We start from the raw sequence: 16,807 nt of genomic DNA, 5'->3' as shown, positions 1-16,807 counted from the left end.
GAGGACTCTTTGAGTGGAAAGGAAAGACCAAAAATGACAGTATGGAGGTAAGAAACACAAAAACAGTAAAAATAAACATCCTGTAAAAAAGCAATCAAGGAACTCACAAAATAAAAGGATGTAAAATATGACAACATATAACTAAAATGTGAGGAAGAGAGGAAAAAAAATGAGTTCAAACTTAAATGACCATCTCTGTAATATAGACTGTATACAGAAGAGGTTATATACAAACCTAATGGTAACCATGTATCACAAACCACAAATAGCTATGCAAGGAATAAAGAGAAAGGTATTCAAGTATATCACTAAAGAAAATTATCAAACATGAAAGAAAGACAAGAAAGGATTAGAGAAAATATTCAGAAACAACAACCAAATAAGTGACAAATATGTATCTGTCAATAATTACTTTGTACATGGACTATACATTCCAATCAAAAGACATGGGGTGACAGAATGGATTTAAAAATAGGACCTATATATATGATGCCTACAAGAGACTCATTTTCGACCTAAAGACACCTGTAGATTGAAGATGAGGGGATGTAGAAACATTTATCATGTAAATAGATGTTAAAAGAAAGCTGAGTAGCAATACTTCTGTCAAACAAAATAGACTTTAAAACAAAGACTGTAACAAGAGACAAGAGCACTATATAGTAATAAAGGGGACAATCTCAAAGAACAAGTATTTTTAAAATGTCTATACTACCCAAAACAATCTATATATCCAATGCAATCTCTATCAAAATACCAGCAGCATGTTTCACAGAACTGGAACAAACCATCCTAAAATGTGTATAGAACCACAAATGATCACAGATAGCCAAATCAATCTTGAAAAAAAAAAAAGCTGGAGGCATCACAATTCCAGACTTCAAGTTATATTACAAAGCTGTAGTAATGAAAGCCATATGGTACTGACACAAAAATAGACACACAGATCAGTGGAACAGAATAGAAAACCCAGAAATGAACCCCCAACTATATGGTCAATTAATCTTCAACAAAGCAGCAAAGGCTATCCAATGGAAAAAAGGCAGTGTCTTCAACAAATGATGTTAGATAATTGGACAGTAACATGCAAAAGAATGAAACTCGACCACTTCCATAAACATACACTAAAATAATTTCAAAATGGATTAAAGACATAAATGTGAGACCTGAAACCATAAAAATCCTAGAGGAGAACACAGGCAGTAACTTCCTTGACATTGGCTGTAGCAACTTTTTTTCTAGGTATGTCTCCTGAGGCAAGGGAGATAAAAGCAAAAATAAACTATTGAGAGCTCATCAAAATAAAAAGCCTCTGCACAGTGAAGGAAACAATCAACAAAACTAAAAGACATACTATGGAATGGGAGAAGATATTTGCAAATGACATATCTGATAAAGGGTTAGTATCTGAAATATATAAAGAACTTATACAATTCAACATGCAAATAACAAATAATCTAATTAAAATATGGGCAGAATACATGAATAGACATTCCTTCAAAGAGACATCCAGATGGCCAACAGACACATGCAAAGATGTTCATCATCACTTACCATAAGGGAAATGCAAATTGAAACCATGATATCACTTCACACCTGTCAGAATGGCAAAAATCAACAACACAAGAAACAACAGATGTTAGCAAGAATGTGGAGGAAGGGGATCCTTCTTGTACTGTTGGTGGGAATGCAAACTGGTGCAGCCACTGTGGAAAACAGAATGGAGATTCCTCAAAAAGTTAATAATAGAAAGACTAGAACTACCCTATGATAGCATTCCCACTGCTGGGTATTTACCCAAAGACTACAAAGACACTAATTCAAAGGGCTACATACTCCCATATGTTCATAGCACAATTGTTTACAATACCCAAATTATGGAAATAGCCCAAGTGTCCATAGACTGATAAATGGATAAAGATGTGGTATACAGGAATGCCTGGGTGGCTTAATCAGTTAAGTGGCCAATTCTTGGTTTTGGCTCAAGTCATGATCTCAGGGTCCTGGGATCAAGCCGCTCCTTGGGCTCCATGCTTACCTACTTGAGGATTCTCTCTCTCTCTCTCTCTCTCTCTCTCTCTCCCTCTGCTCCTGCCCCACTTGTGCTTTCTATAAAATAAATAAATATTTCTTTTTTAAAAGATATGATATATATGATATATATGTATATATGTAATGTAATATTATTGAATCATGAAAAGGAATGAAATCTTGCCATTTGTAATGACATGGAAGGAACTAAAAGTATAATGCTAAGCAGAATAAGTCAGTCATAGAAAGACAAATACCATATGGTTTCACTTACATGTGGAATATAAGAAACAAAACAAATGAGCAAAGGAATAAAAGAGAGAGAGATAAACAAGAAACAGATTCTTAATTGTAGAGAACAAACTGACGTGTACCAGAGGGGATGGATGTGGGAATTTGAGTTAAATAGGTGAAGGGGATTAAGGAGTGCACCTGTCATGATGAGTACTAGATTATGTATGGAATTCTTGAGTCACTATATTATACACCTGAAACTAAGAAACCACTGTATGTTAAAAAAAAATAAGTGCCCCTCTTGCACAATTGTCAATATTGGCACTGAGATCCCTTAGCCCAGTTTGTTGATATTCTATGTAAAGTAGCCTTTAAAAGTAAAATACCTATGTTAGAAGTAAAGGGGACATCATCATTACTGATTCTACAGACATTAAAATTAAAACAAGGATGCTATGACTAACTTTATGTACACAAGTTTGGTATATTCAATAAAATGGACCAATTTCTTGAAAGACACTATTACGAAAATTCAGTTGAGGATATACAGATCACCTGATTAGTCCTATATCTATGAAATAAATTGAATAAGTAATTTAGAAGTTGTTTTTTTTAAAGGATGAAAATGTCTGGCCCAGATTGTTTTACTGAGGAATTCTAATAAATATTTAAAGATCAAATATCATTAATGCTACACAATTTCTTCCAGAAAATATTTATTTTTTGATATGGTATTAGATCTCTAATTTTTCATCAGTATAGTTAGCAAAAATGAAGAGAAACTACAAGTCTCACCATATGAAGATACCTACCATCCACTTCCATATCCAAGTGATCTGGAGATTCTCACTGGCATATTCTTATGCCAGACATATGCCTTGTATGCATCTGTTATATTATTCTTCCTACAATGTATTTACTTGTCTGGTTCTATGTCTGTCTCAGTAAGGTTACTGAGAGCAGTGTCTCTTGTCTCATATGTCTTTGTCTCACAACATCCTACACAGTATATAATTTTGCTATATGTTTGGTGTTTAACAAGTTGTTGTGGAATGCACATTTAGGTAGTGTGTTGTTGATCATGTAAGTATTGGATGATCTTCTGGACTAGGTGCAAGTAATTCTTCTATCTCACACTTAACAAATAAATAAAAGACAAAATGTTGGAAAGCAATAGTACAAGAGGGGTAGTTGAATATATTTTATCTCACATCATGATGTGTTTTTTAAAAGCTTAGTAAAGTCCTATGAGATTGTGAAGAATGATGGAAGTGTACCAAAAAAACATGATGATAGTGAAGCTCACAATAGAAGTTGTCAAGATTGTCCCAGTGATCATTCTGACATCCTACTACCAGAGTGCAAAAAGCAAAACCAATAAATGTTCTAAGGGCAAATAGAAGAGGAAAGATGTGAGACATTTCTGTAAACATAAAAATGTCTTACACAATGGGACTCATTAGATGAAGTTGTGATGAAAAAGCAGAATTCTAGTAGAATTAACCAAATCTAAGAAGTTAAGTGGCAAAATTATTCATTTATACTTTATTTCAACAAATGTTTACTGGATGCCTCCTCTGTGCCAATTATAGAATAAACTATAAACGATATATAAACTACAAATATAACTGAATGGGCTCAAGGGTATATCAGATGTTGTGTAAGAAAAACCAAATAGTGAATTTGAAGACAGAAATAGAAAAATCCAAAGCACAATAAACTTACTTTGTCTCCCCCACCAAAAAATTCCAGGATATTTGTAGGAATGAAAAACATCTAGCACCCAAAAAGATAAAATTCACAATGTATGGTATCCAATCAAACAAGGCATGTAAACATAGAGGAAAATACTCCCCTCTAATCAGTTAGTTTAAAAAGTGAACCCAAACTGACAAAGATATTAAGATTAGTAGACAAGGACATTTAAAATATTATATTCCATATATTTCAAAAATTTTTTTCTTTATAAAATCTTGATTTTATTGCTTTCTGAATGCTTTTCTTTTTAAAGGAGGAACATAACCACATTTTACTGAGGGGTCTCAGTTTGACAGCTTAAGTGAGGTCATGCTAGGATTCAAATATTTCTGGTCCATGATAGGAAGGCCAATGGGATGGATCTGACAAGGGTCTATTAGCAGCAAGGACCAAGGAAGCCCCTTTGGAATGATCTCACATAAGGAAGAAACTGTTGGTTTGGGACAATGTTCCAGGGTTTGAGGGTCAAGTGTGATTTTTTTTAACTTTTTTTTTTTAATTAATTTTTATTGGTGTTCAATTTACCAACATACAGAAAAACACCCAGTGCTCATCCCGTCAAGTGTCCACCTCAGTGCCCGTCACCCATTCCCCTCCAACACCCGCCGTCCTCCCCTTCCACCACCCCTAGTTCGTTTCCCAGAGTTAGGAGTCTTTATGTTCTGTCTCCCTTCCTGATATTTCCCAACATTTCTTTTCCCTTCCTTTATATTCCCTTTCACTATTATTTATATTCCCCAAATGAATGAGAACATACACTGTTTGTCCTTCTCCGATTGACTTATTTCACTCAGCATAATACCCTCCAGTTCCATCCACGTTGAAGCAAATGGTGGGTATTTGTCGTTTCTAATTGCTGAGTAATATTCCATTGTATACATAAACCACATCTTCTTTATCCATTCATCTTTCGATGGACACCGAGGCTCCTTCCACAGTTTGGCTATTGTGGCCATTGCTGATAGAAACATCGGGGTGCAGGTGTCCCGGCGTTTCATTGCATCTGAATCTTTGGGGTAAATCCCCAACAGTGTAATTCCTGGGTCGTAGGGCAGGTCTATTTTTAACTGTTTGAGGAATCTCCACACAGTTTTCCAGAGTGGCTGCACCAGTTCACATTCCCACCAGCAGTGCAAGAGGGTTCCCTTTTCTCCGCATCCTCTCCAACATTTGTGGTTTCCTGCCTTGTTAATTTTCCCCATTCTCACTGGTGTGAGGTGGTATCTCATTGTGGTTTTGATTTGTATTTCCCTGATGGCAAGTGATGCAGAGCATTTTCTCATGTGCATGTTGGCCATGTCCATGTCATCCTCTGTGAGATTTCTCTTCATGTCTTTTGCCCATTTCATGATTGGATTGTTTGTTTCTTTGGTGTTGAGTTTAATAAGTTCTTTATAGATTTTGGAAACTAGCCCTTTATCTGATATGTCATTTGCAAATATCTTCTCCCATTCTGTAGGTTGTCTTTTAGTTTTGTTGACTGTATCCTTTGCTGTGCAAAAGCTTCTTATCTTGATGAAGTCCCAATAGTTCATTTTTGCTTTTGTTTCTTTTGCCTTTGTGGATGTATCTTGCAAGAAGTTACTGTGGCCGAGTTCAAAAAGGGTGTTGCCTGTGTTCTCTTCTATGATTTTGATGGACTCTTGTCTCACATTTAGATCTCTCATCCATTTTGAGTTTATCTTTGTGTATGGTGAAAGGGAGTGGTCCAGTTTCATTCTTCTGCATGTGGATGTCCAATTTTCCCAGCACCATTTATTGAAGAGACTGTCTTTCTTCCAATGGATAGTCTTTCCTCCTTTATCGAATATTAGATGGCCATACATTTCAGGGTCCACTTCTGGGTTCTCTATTCTGTTCCATTGATCTATGTGTCTGTTTTTGTGCCAGTACCACACTGTCTTGATGACCACAGCTTTGTAGTACAACCTGAAATCTGGCATTGTGATGCCCCCAGCTATGGTTTTCATTTTAAAATTCCCCTGGCTATTTGGGGTCTTTTCTGATTCCACACAAATCTTAAAATAATTTGTTCTAACTCTCTGAAGAAAGTCCATGGTATTTTGATAGGGATTGCATTAAGCGTGTAAATTGCCCTGGGTAACATTGGCATTTTCACAATATTAATTCTGCCAATCCGTGAGCATGGAATATTTTTCCATCTCTTTGTGTCTTCCTCAATTTCTTTCAGAAGTGTTCTATAGGGGATCCCTGGGTGGCGCAGCAGTTTAGCGCCTGCCTTTGGCCCAGGGCGCGATCCTGGAGACCCGGGATCGAATCCCACGTCGGGCTCCCGGTGCATGGAGCCTGCTTCTCCCTCTGCCTGTGTCTCTCCCTCTCTCTCTCTCTCTCTCTCTCTCTGACTATCATAAATAAATAAAAATTAAAAAAAAAGAAGTGTTCTATAGTTTTTAGGGTATAGATCCCTTACCTCTTTGGTTAGGTTTAGTCCTAGGTATCTTATGCTTTTGGGTGCAATTGTAAATGGGATTGACTCCTTAATTTCTCTTTCTTCAGTCTCATTGTTAGCGTATAGAAATGCCATTGATTTCTGGGCATTGATTTTGTATCCTGCCACACTGCCAAATTGCTGTATGAGTTCTTGCAATCTTGGGGTGGAGGCTTTTGGGTTTTCTATGTAGAGTATCATGTCGTCAGTGAAGAGGGAGAGTTTGACTTCTTCTTTGCCAATTTGAATGCCTTTAATGTCTTTTTGTTGTCTGATTGCTGAGGCGAGGACTTCCAGAACTATGTTGAACAGCAGTGGTGAGAGTGGACATCCCTGTCTTGTTCCTGATCTTAGGGGAAAGGCTCCCAGTGCTTCCCCATTGAGAATGATATTTGCTGTGGGCTTTTCATAAATGGCTTTTAAGATGTCGAGGAAAGTTCCCTCTATCCAAACACTCTGAAGGGTTTTGATCAGGAATGGATGCTGTATTTTGTCAAATGCTTTCTCTGCATCTAATGAGAGTATCATATGGTTCTTGGTTTTTCTCTTGCTGATATGATGAATCACATTGATGGTTTTACGAGTGTTGAACTAGCCGTGTGTCCCGGGGATAAATCCGACTTGGTCATGGTGAATAATTTTCTTAATGTATTGTTGGATCCTATTGGCTAGTATCTTGTTGAGAATTTTTGCATCCATGTTCATCAGGGATATTGGTCTGTAATTCTCCTTTTTGGTGGGGTCTTTGTCTGGTTTCAGAATTAAGGTGAGGCTGGCCTCATAGAACGAATTTGGAAGTACTCCATCTCTTTCTATCTTTCCAAACAGCTTTAGTAGAATAGGTATGATTTCTTCTTTAAACGTTTGATAGAATTCCCCTGGGAAGCCATGTGGCCCTGGACTCTTGTGTCTTGGGAGGTTTTTGATGACTGCTTCAATTTCCTCCCTGGTTATTGGCCTGTTCAGGTTTTCTATTTCTTCCTGCTCCAGTTTTGGTAGTTTGTGGCTTTCCAGGAATGCGTCCATTTCTTCTAGATTTCCTAATTTATTGGCGTACAGCTGTTCATAATATGTTTTTAAAATCGTTTGTATTTCCTTGGTGTTGGTAGTGATCTCTCCTTTCTCATTCACGATTTTATTAATTTGAGTCTTCTCTCTCTTCTTTTTAATAAGGTTGGCTAATGGTTTATCTATCTTATTAATTCTTTCAAAGAACCAACTCCTGGTTCTGTTGATCTGTTCTACAGTTCTTTTGGTCTCGATTTCATTTAGTTCTGCTCGAATTTTAATTAACTGTCTTCTTCTGCTGGGGGTGGGGTCTATTTGTTGCTTTTTCTCTAGTTCCTTTATGTGTAAGGTGAGCTTCTGAATTTGAGTTCTTTCCAGTTTTTGAATGGATGCTTGTATTGCGATGTATTTCCCCCTTAGGACTGCTTTTGCTGCATCCCAAAGATTTTGAACGGTTGTATCTTCATTCTCAATAGTTTCCATGAATCTTTTCAATTCTTCCTTAATTTCCTGGTTGACCTTTTCATCTTTTAGCAGGATGGTCCTTAACCTCCACGTGTTTGTGGTCCTTCGAAATTTCTTGTTGTGATGAAGTTCTAATTTCAAGGCATTATTGTCTGAGAATATACAGGTGACTATCCTGATCTTTTGGTATCGGTTCAGACCCGATTTGTGACCCAGTATGTGGTCTATTCTGGAGAAAGTTCCATGTGCACTTGAGAAGAATGTGTATTCAGTTGAGTTTGGATGTAAAGTTCTGTAGATATCTGTGAAATCCATCTGGTCCAGTGTATCATTTAAAGCTCTCATTTCTTTGGATATGTTGTGCTTAGAAGACCTATCTAGTATAGAGAGAGCTAGATTGAAGTCACCAAGTATAAGTGTATTATTATCAAAGTATTTCTTCAGTTTGGTTATTAATTGGTTTAAATATTTGGCAGCTCCCACATTCGGGGCATATATATTGAGGATTGTTAAGTCCTCTTGTTGGATAGATCCTTTGAGTATGAGATAGTGTCCCTCTTCATCTCTCACTATAGTCTTCGGGGTAAATTTTAAGTTATCTGATATAAGGATGGCAACCCCTGCTTTCTTTTGAGGACCATTTGAATGGTAAATGGTTCTCCAACCTTTTATTTTCAGGTTGTAGGTGTCCTTCTGTCTAAAATGAGTCTCTTGTAGACAGCAAATAGATGGGTGCTGCTTTTTTATCCAGTCTGAAACCCTGCGCCTTTTGATGGGGTCATTAAGCCCGTTCACGTTCAGAGTTACTATTGAGAGATATGAGTTTAGTGTCATCATATCTATTCAGTCCTTGTTTTTTGGATTGTTCCACTGAACTTCTTCTTAAAGGGGAATTTTAAGAGTCCCCCTTAAAATTTCTTGTAGAGCTGGTTTGGAGGTCACATATTCTTTCAGTTCCTGCCTGTCTTGGAAGCTCTTTATCTCTCCTTCCATTTTGAACGAGAGCCTTGCTGGATAAAGTATTCTTGGTTGCATGTTCTTTTCATTTAGGTCGCTGAATATATCCTGCCAGCCCTTTCTGTCCTGCCAGGTCTCTGTGGAGAGGTCTGCTGTTACCCTAATATTCCTCCCCATACAAGTCAGTGACTTTTTTTCTCTTGGGGCTTTAAGGATCTTCTCCTTATCTTTGGAATTTGCAAGCTTCACTATTAAATGTCGAGGTGTTGAACGGTTTTTGTTGATTTTAGGGGGGGATCTCTCTATTTCCTGGATCTGAATGCCTGTTTCCCTTCCCAGATTAGGAAAGTTTTCAGCTAGGATTTGTTCAAATACATATTCTGGCCCTCTGTCCCTTTCGACGCCCTTGGGAACCCCAATTAAACATAGGTTTTTCTTCCTCAGGCTGTCATTTATTTCCCTTAATCTATCCTCATGGTCTTTTAATTGCCTGTCTCTTTTTTCCTCAGTTTCCCTCTTTGCCATCAACTTGTCTTCTATGTCACTCACTCATTCTTCCACCTCGTTAAGCCTCGTCGTTAGGACTTCTAGCTTGGATTGCATCTCATTTAATTGATTTTTAATTTCTGCCTGATTGGATCTAAATTCTGCAGTCATGAAGTCTCTTGAGTCCTTTATGGTTTTTTCTAGAGCCACCAGTAGCTGTATAATAGTGCTTCTGAATTGGCTTTCTGACATTGAATTGTAATCCAGATTTTGTAACTCTGTGGGAGAGAGGGCTGTTCCTGATTCTTTTTTTTGAGGTGAGGTTTTCCTTCTAGTCATTTTGCTCAGTGCAGAGTGGCCAAAAACAAGTTGTATTGGGAAAAGGAGAAAAAGAGAGAGACGGAAAGAAAAGAGAAAAAGAAAAAAGAGAAGGAAGGAAAAAAAGGGGAAAAAGAGAAGAAAAAGAGAAAGAAAAGAAAGGAGAAAAAAGAAAAAAAAGGGTGGGGTGGGGTGGGGGAAGCAATCAGAAATCATGAAGAAAGAAAGAAAAAAAGCACAAAACAAAACAAAAACAAAAACAAAAAACCAAAAAAAAAAAAAAAAAACACACGGGGGAGTATCTTCCGATTCTGTATACTTTAAGTCCCTTTGACTTCCCCTGGAACTGGTCCCTCTCGCTGGTCTTCTGGGGTTGGGGCCTGCTGTGCTGATTCTCAGGTGTTAGCACTTGGGGGAGCTGCTCTGCCCCTGCCTGGTGCAGGGTCAGTGGGGGTTGCTCACCCCGTGAGGCCCTGGGAGGAAGCCACAGTGGCGGGGGCAGCTCTGGGACCCTGGAGTCAACTCCCGCAGTAACTCCAGAGCTCTCCGTCTGCAGGGCCTGGGGGCTCCGGGGCGGGGCCGCTGATCTGCTGAGCTCGGGGCAGGAGCGTCCTTGCTGTTCTGGGCCCTCCCGGCCTCTGCCTGTCCCGGGGGGAGGCCGGATCCTGGGCTGTGTCCCGGCCCCTGTGCTCTGGGGCCTGCGCTGTTGGATTCGCGCTTCCGCCCTGCAGCCCCCTCCGCGGAGCCGCCGCCTGAGCCCCTCCGAGCTGCTCCGGTCCTGCCGTGCGCGCTGCAGCCCTTAGGGAGCTCGGCGCACTCTCCCGGGGTGCAGTTCCTCTGTTACTGTCCCAGGGAGCCTGAGGGAATCCCCGCCTTTCTGGGGATCCTGCTCCACTTCCCCGGGAGGCCTTTCCACCCGGGAAGGTTGGTGCAGCTCCTGCTCCTCTGGGACGGGGCTCTCCTGTCCTGGGGACACTCGCCCTGGCCTTAGCCCGGCTCCTCGCGGGGCCCCTCCCCCTTGGAGGCCTTTTGTTTCTTTATTTCTTTTTCCCCGTCTTCCTACCTTGATAGAAGCGCGAACTCTTCTTACTGTAGCGTTCCAGCTGGTCTCTCTTTAAATCTCAGGCCGAATTCGTAGATTTTCAGGATGATTGGAAGGTTTTCTAGGTAATTTGTTGAGGACAGGTGATTTGGAGACCCTACTCTTCCGCCATCTTGCCCCTCCCCCTATTTCAAAAATTTTAATTGAATCGTAGAAGACATAAAAAATTGGGCTTCAAGAGATGAAAACTACAAGGTATGAGATGAAAAATAAAATGGAAAATAAATGGATAGAGTGAGCAGATTAGACCTTACAGAGGAAAAGAATGGTAAGCTAAAAAACACAGCGGTAGACTATATAACTATAAAACACAGAAAAAAATGAAAAGTAAAAATATTAACCAATTACCCGGAAGCTGTAGAGCAACTTCAAATTTCCTAATATATGTGTAATTAGGATCCATAAAGGGGGGGCATAAAAATAATGGCGTCCCAACCTTGTTGAAAATTATATACTCTCAGATATAGGAGGCTTGACGAAGTTCACTTACAAGAAACATGAAGAAAATTATCAATGATAATCACAATCAAATTACTGAAGAGCATTTGTAAAGAAATCTTAAACAGTGAGAAAAAACATAGTACAGTAAGAGAAACACAGATAAGGATGGCAGCAAATTACCTGTTGGTAAATAATGAACATTGAAAAAGAGAAAAAATCTAAGAGCAATGAGATTTGTTCATACACAAAATCTACACAGAGCAATAAGAGGGAAGGCAAAATAATGTCTTTTTCCACATTCAAAACCTACAAGAATTTATCACCAGAAGTCTACAAAAAATTAAAGAAATTCCTCAGTCAGAGCAAAATGTTACCAGATGGACAAATGGATCTATTCAAGGGAATAAAGAACACAAGAAATGGTAAATGCATGGGTAAATACATAAGATTGTTCTAACTATTTAAATATTTTTCAAATAATGTTGACTGTTTCAAAAATAATAATGCATGCACTGTTTATAAAATATGTATGACAACATGGGATCCCTGGGTGGCGCAGCGGTTTGGCGCCTGCCTTTGGCCCAGGGCGCGATCCTGGAGACCCGGGATCGAGTCCCACATCGGGCTCCTGGTACATGGAGCCTGCTTCTTCCTCCGCCTGTGTCTCTGCCTCTCTCTCTCTGTGACTATCATAAATAAGTAATAATAAAAAAAATTAAAAAAAAATATGTATGACAACAATAACACAAAGGCCAATAGAGGAGAAATGAAGTATACTACTGTAATGTTATTAGATATGTGAAGTTTGTCATATGAAGAAAGGCTGTCTGCATTGGGCAGTGGCATCTTAGATCATTTGAAGAGTTGTGGGTTGCCTGGATGAACACTAACAATGATTTATTTTATTATAGAAATATCCAATTTGTTGGGGCAGATCCCACAGTTGTCACAAAAAAAGATTTTCTATTTTAGTAAAGACAAAGAAATAGACATTTCTGCTTATTTTTCAGAATAGGATCTATGCCAGTAGAATGGCATGAGGACTTTTCCTATTAATTTAGGAGAAGTAAAGTGAAACTATCAAGTGCAACAATTATATTATTTAGGATATTTAGACTCAATTGATGCATCTATTGTCCAGATTGTGTTTTCTAAGAATAATTTCCAAATAAAAACAACCCACTCTCAAACGGGGGGTGGGGGGTGTGCAAAAGGGATCTCATAGCTCAAGAATCTAATGGTGAAGGGAAAGAGTAGATAGATGCCTCTTTCTTATTTTCTATCACAGACTTCAATTCTAGACTCAGCCTTGTATACAGTGTGACATCACTTAAGGAAGAACCCTAGGTGTCTTCCCCAGGTCTGAGTTGAAGAGAGAAATGACATGGCTGGTAGGGACTACTAGAGTGAGGATATTTCCTATCTTTCTACAGGCTGTCAACAATCCAGATGAGGAACATGTGGCCTTTGTTGTGTTGATTGATATTATGCAGAACCAATCTGAAGACAATGGCTTGCCAAGCCAACCTGCTGCTCCCCGTGAATCTTGGAAGACCCCATTCAGGAGAACTTTGGATTGTTTTACAAAATGCTTTGGGTGACAGCAATGTCCCAATCTCTAGCTCTCTTGATTTCTCCCTTCCAAACTGTCTCCCCTTTCTGATAAACCAGGAGAATCCCTAGGTTTTCTAACTTTAAGGTTCTCCCAGGACCAGCTGACCTTCTTCTTTCCTTCATAGGAAAGGATATAATACAAACACAAATTCCATGATTTGAGACCATGTATGCTACAAACACAGACCCTTAAATATAAATATTCCTCTATTACCACATTCACCTAATTTTTACTGTTATTCTCTTGGTTGTTTTATAATAATGCTGGCATGCTTGCTTATTTTTCCCTTCATCATATTTGTAGCATCTGTTTAAAATAGGCAGCACCCTCAGGGATGGAGGCTGTCAGGGTTGTTGGGAGTGGGGAATTCACTATAGGGAGCTACCACTTTACTTAGCCCTCTGAGGCTATACCTCCACCATCTAGGGGCACTACTACTTGTTCCTGACTCATTCATGGAATAGAACTGTGACCAGTAGGCAGTGATTTAGTTTTTCAGGATTTCCCCCCCACACACACACACAGATGTCAGTTCTCATACTGAGTGGGACTATTCCATGAAGGGTTAAGAAGAAATAATACCTGTCTACTCAGCTATCAATCTTCAGCTCTATCTATCTATCTATCTATCTATCTATCTATCTATCTATCATCTATCTCTATATGCCGACACCTCATATATAAGGGAGATGAGCAATGATTCAAAAGGAGCAGTGTTAGGAGAGAAGTTGCTTCAGGATTCTAGAGAAAGTTTACCTTAAACTTTATTATTGTAATGAACTCATGACCACCACCACTCCACTGTCAGACAGAATCCCACCAACAACATATCACCTCCAACATCAGGTTGTTCTTTCTTATTTGGGATTTTTTTTCTTCCTCAGCTTCTCTTGAAAGGTAACAGAACATAACATTCTCAAGGAAAGAAGAAAAGTTTTGAAGCATAACTGACCTTAACTTGACAAACTTGGAGGAAGACTCCAGAGAATTCATTTGAGGAATTTTCAAAATATTCTAGAGTGACAATGTATTATTACTTGCTACATAAAATTATTAAAAGGCATTTAACAACACTTAATTAGAAGTCTAAGTGAACATCACAACTTAAAAAAACTTTTATCAAAGCCTATGTCTCTCAACTCCACAAGATAAAAAAGCCAAAACCATATGCCACCACAATCAGCCGAGAGAGAGAGAGAGAGAGAGAGAGAGAGAGAGAGATCCAGAATGTTCTTAACAATTCGGAGAAATCCTTTGAAAAACCTGATGAAAACCATGAACAGTCTCTGCTAAAGAATTCTTAGGCATCCCACTGTATTTTTCAGTTTCATTGGTAAATTCAATCAATATATGGTGAAAATTGATACTAAAGATAGCCAAACTTTATGAGAGAATAGAGCAAAGAACAATCCTAATTCATTTTATGAGGCCAGCATTAATCTGGTAACAAACTTAACAAAGACATTAAAAGAAAATTACATACCAATATCACTCATTAGCATAAATGAAAAAATAATTAACAAAATACTGTCAAGTTGAACCCAACATTACATTAAAAAGATAACACTTTACAAACAAATGAGGTATAACTCAGAATGTGGTTGACTTAATGTTCAAATATTAATCAAAATGGAAAACTTTAGCTAGTAAAGGACTCTGTGATGGGGACAAAAATAAAATTACAAGCTGGAAGGGAAGACTTGCAAATAACTTACCTGACAAAGGACTAGTATCTAATATATATGTATTTTAAAAGCCTCAGAATTATTAGTAAAAATAACCCCAAAACTCCAATAACAAAACGGGCAAAATACATGAACATTTTACTGAAAAGAATATGTGGACGGAAACTAAATACATGACAAGATATTCAACTTCATTAAACATTAGGGAAAATGTGAATTAAAATGACAAGATATCACTACATATCTTTCTGAATAGCCAAAATGAAAAACTAGTGACAACAACAAATGTTAGCAGGGAAGCATAGAAGCCGAGTCAGTCATACATTGCCAGTGGAAATGTAAAATGGTATAGAAATTCTCAAAAACACTTGGCAGTTTGTTTAAAAAAAAAAAGCACTGAACATGCAGCTCTAGTATGACCCAGGAAATGTACTTTTGAGTTTTTATTGCAGGTAAATGCAAATTCATGGTTATGCAAAAATCTCAACACAATTTATAGTAACTTCATTTGTGTTATCCCAAAATTGGGTACAAGCAAGATGTCCTACAATAGGGAAATACCACAGAAAATAAGAGTCTGAGGCAAGATGGCAATGTAGGAAGATGCCGAATTTATCTTCTTCGTGGACACAACAAATCTGTATCTATTTACAGAGAAATTCTTCCTGAAAAATAATTGAGGGCTTGCTGTACAGCTTTCTGTGCAACAAAAAATATACCACATAGAGAATTGCAAGAGACAGACATGATAAAGAAGGCAGTCCCTCCCCATCCCCAATGCTGCCAACTACCATGGGGACTAAGAGTAGACTTGTCTACCCTGGTGCACAGAATAAAAGCTGTGGGTTTTTTTTTTAAAAAAAAGACTTACTATATAAAAGATCCAGCCCTAGAACTCTATCAAATAGCAGGGAAGCTTCTATAACTCTCTCTAGTATAGAGGGCCTGACAAGTGACACAGTTCATATTTGCCCTCCACCTCAGGGTTTTAGGTAATATACTGGCCTGCCCCCTCAGTGAGCCCTAGACCCCTAGATCACACCATCCCTAACTGTCCCATCAAGGTGGCTCCATAGTGCTTCACCCTGGGACATCCTTGGTCAGTGCTCACTACAGCTTCAGCCATCTTGCTGAGGTGACACAGGAGCAAAGCATCATAGAACACTCCAGGCCCACACTACTTTGGCCCAAGATGGTTTACTAGGGCACCCTCAACATGGAATACTCTAGAACCTCCTGGCTCATATCTGCTTTGGCTTCAGCCACTCTACCAAGGCGACCCTACATGGAGCACCCATGCCCACTTCATCTCTGGCCATTCCACTATGGAAGCCTCATAAGACTGTCTTGGGACCTCCAGCCCACTCAGGCACAGCTTTAGCTAGCCAGCCAAGTCACCAGGCATACAGCATACACAGAGCATGTTCGTTTCTCCATGACACAAGACCATTCTTTCAAGTTTAGAAGTTGCTGCTCCATGTAATTCATATAAACTAATACAGAAAGTCAAGTAAAATGCATAGGAATATGCTCCAAACACACACACAAAACCTCAGAACAAAAATTAAATGAAGAACTGAAAGTTATGGCCATAAAGATGATCACTGGACTGGAAAGAAGAGTAAGATTCAGTGAGGAGTTCAACAAAACGATAGAAAATATGAAAAAATCAATTAGAGTTGAAGAATACAAGTGAATGAAAAGTACACTACAAGGAATCAACTATATTGGTGGGTGCAGAAGAACAAATCAGGGATCCGGAAAATGGAATAATAAAAACTCAAGTTGAATAGCAATAAGGAAAAAGAAATTTTACTTATTTTTTTAGTCTTTATTTATTCATTTAAGTAATATTTACTACCAACGTGGGGCTCGAACTCATGACCCCAAAGCCAAGAGAGGCATGTTCTTCTGACTGAGCCAGCCAGGTTCCCCAAGAAAAAGGAACTGAAAAATGAGTATGTTAAAAAAATCTTTTTTTTAATAAATTTATTTTTTATTGGTGTTCAATTTGTCAACATATAGAATATCACCCAGTGCTCATCCCATCAAGTGCCCACCTCAGTGCGCATCACCCAGTCACCCCCATCCCCCGCCCGCCCGCCTCCCCTTCCACCACCCCTAGTTCGTTTCCCAGAGTTCGGAGTCTTTCATGTTCTGTCTCCCTTTCTGATATTTCCCACTCATTTTTTCTCCTTTCCCCTTTATTCCCTTTCACTATTTTTTATATTCCCCAAATGAATGAAACCATATAATGT

At 38.7% G+C, this 16,807-nt stretch overlaps 1 long non-coding RNA gene across 1 annotated transcript in view; it reads left to right on the top strand.

The window, feature by feature from the left end:
* LOC140596176 (uncharacterized) overlaps nucleotides 1-16,559 on the top strand; it is a 78,997-nt gene extending 62,438 nt beyond the window's left edge. Inside the window, exon 2 of the long non-coding RNA XR_011998195.1 lies at nucleotides 12,683-16,559. This is a non-coding gene — a long non-coding RNA (uncharacterized lncRNA). The remainder of the gene's footprint in view (nucleotides 1-12,682) is intronic.
* Nucleotides 16,560-16,807: the final 248 nt, after the last annotated feature.

Source organism: Vulpes vulpes, chromosome X, assembly GCF_048418805.1.
Source record: "Vulpes vulpes isolate BD-2025 chromosome X, VulVul3, whole genome shotgun sequence".
Lineage (NCBI taxonomy): Eukaryota > Metazoa > Chordata > Mammalia > Carnivora > Canidae > Vulpes > Vulpes vulpes.
The sequence above is the reverse complement of the archived record's forward strand: the minus strand, read 5'-3'. Positions and strand labels throughout refer to the sequence as shown.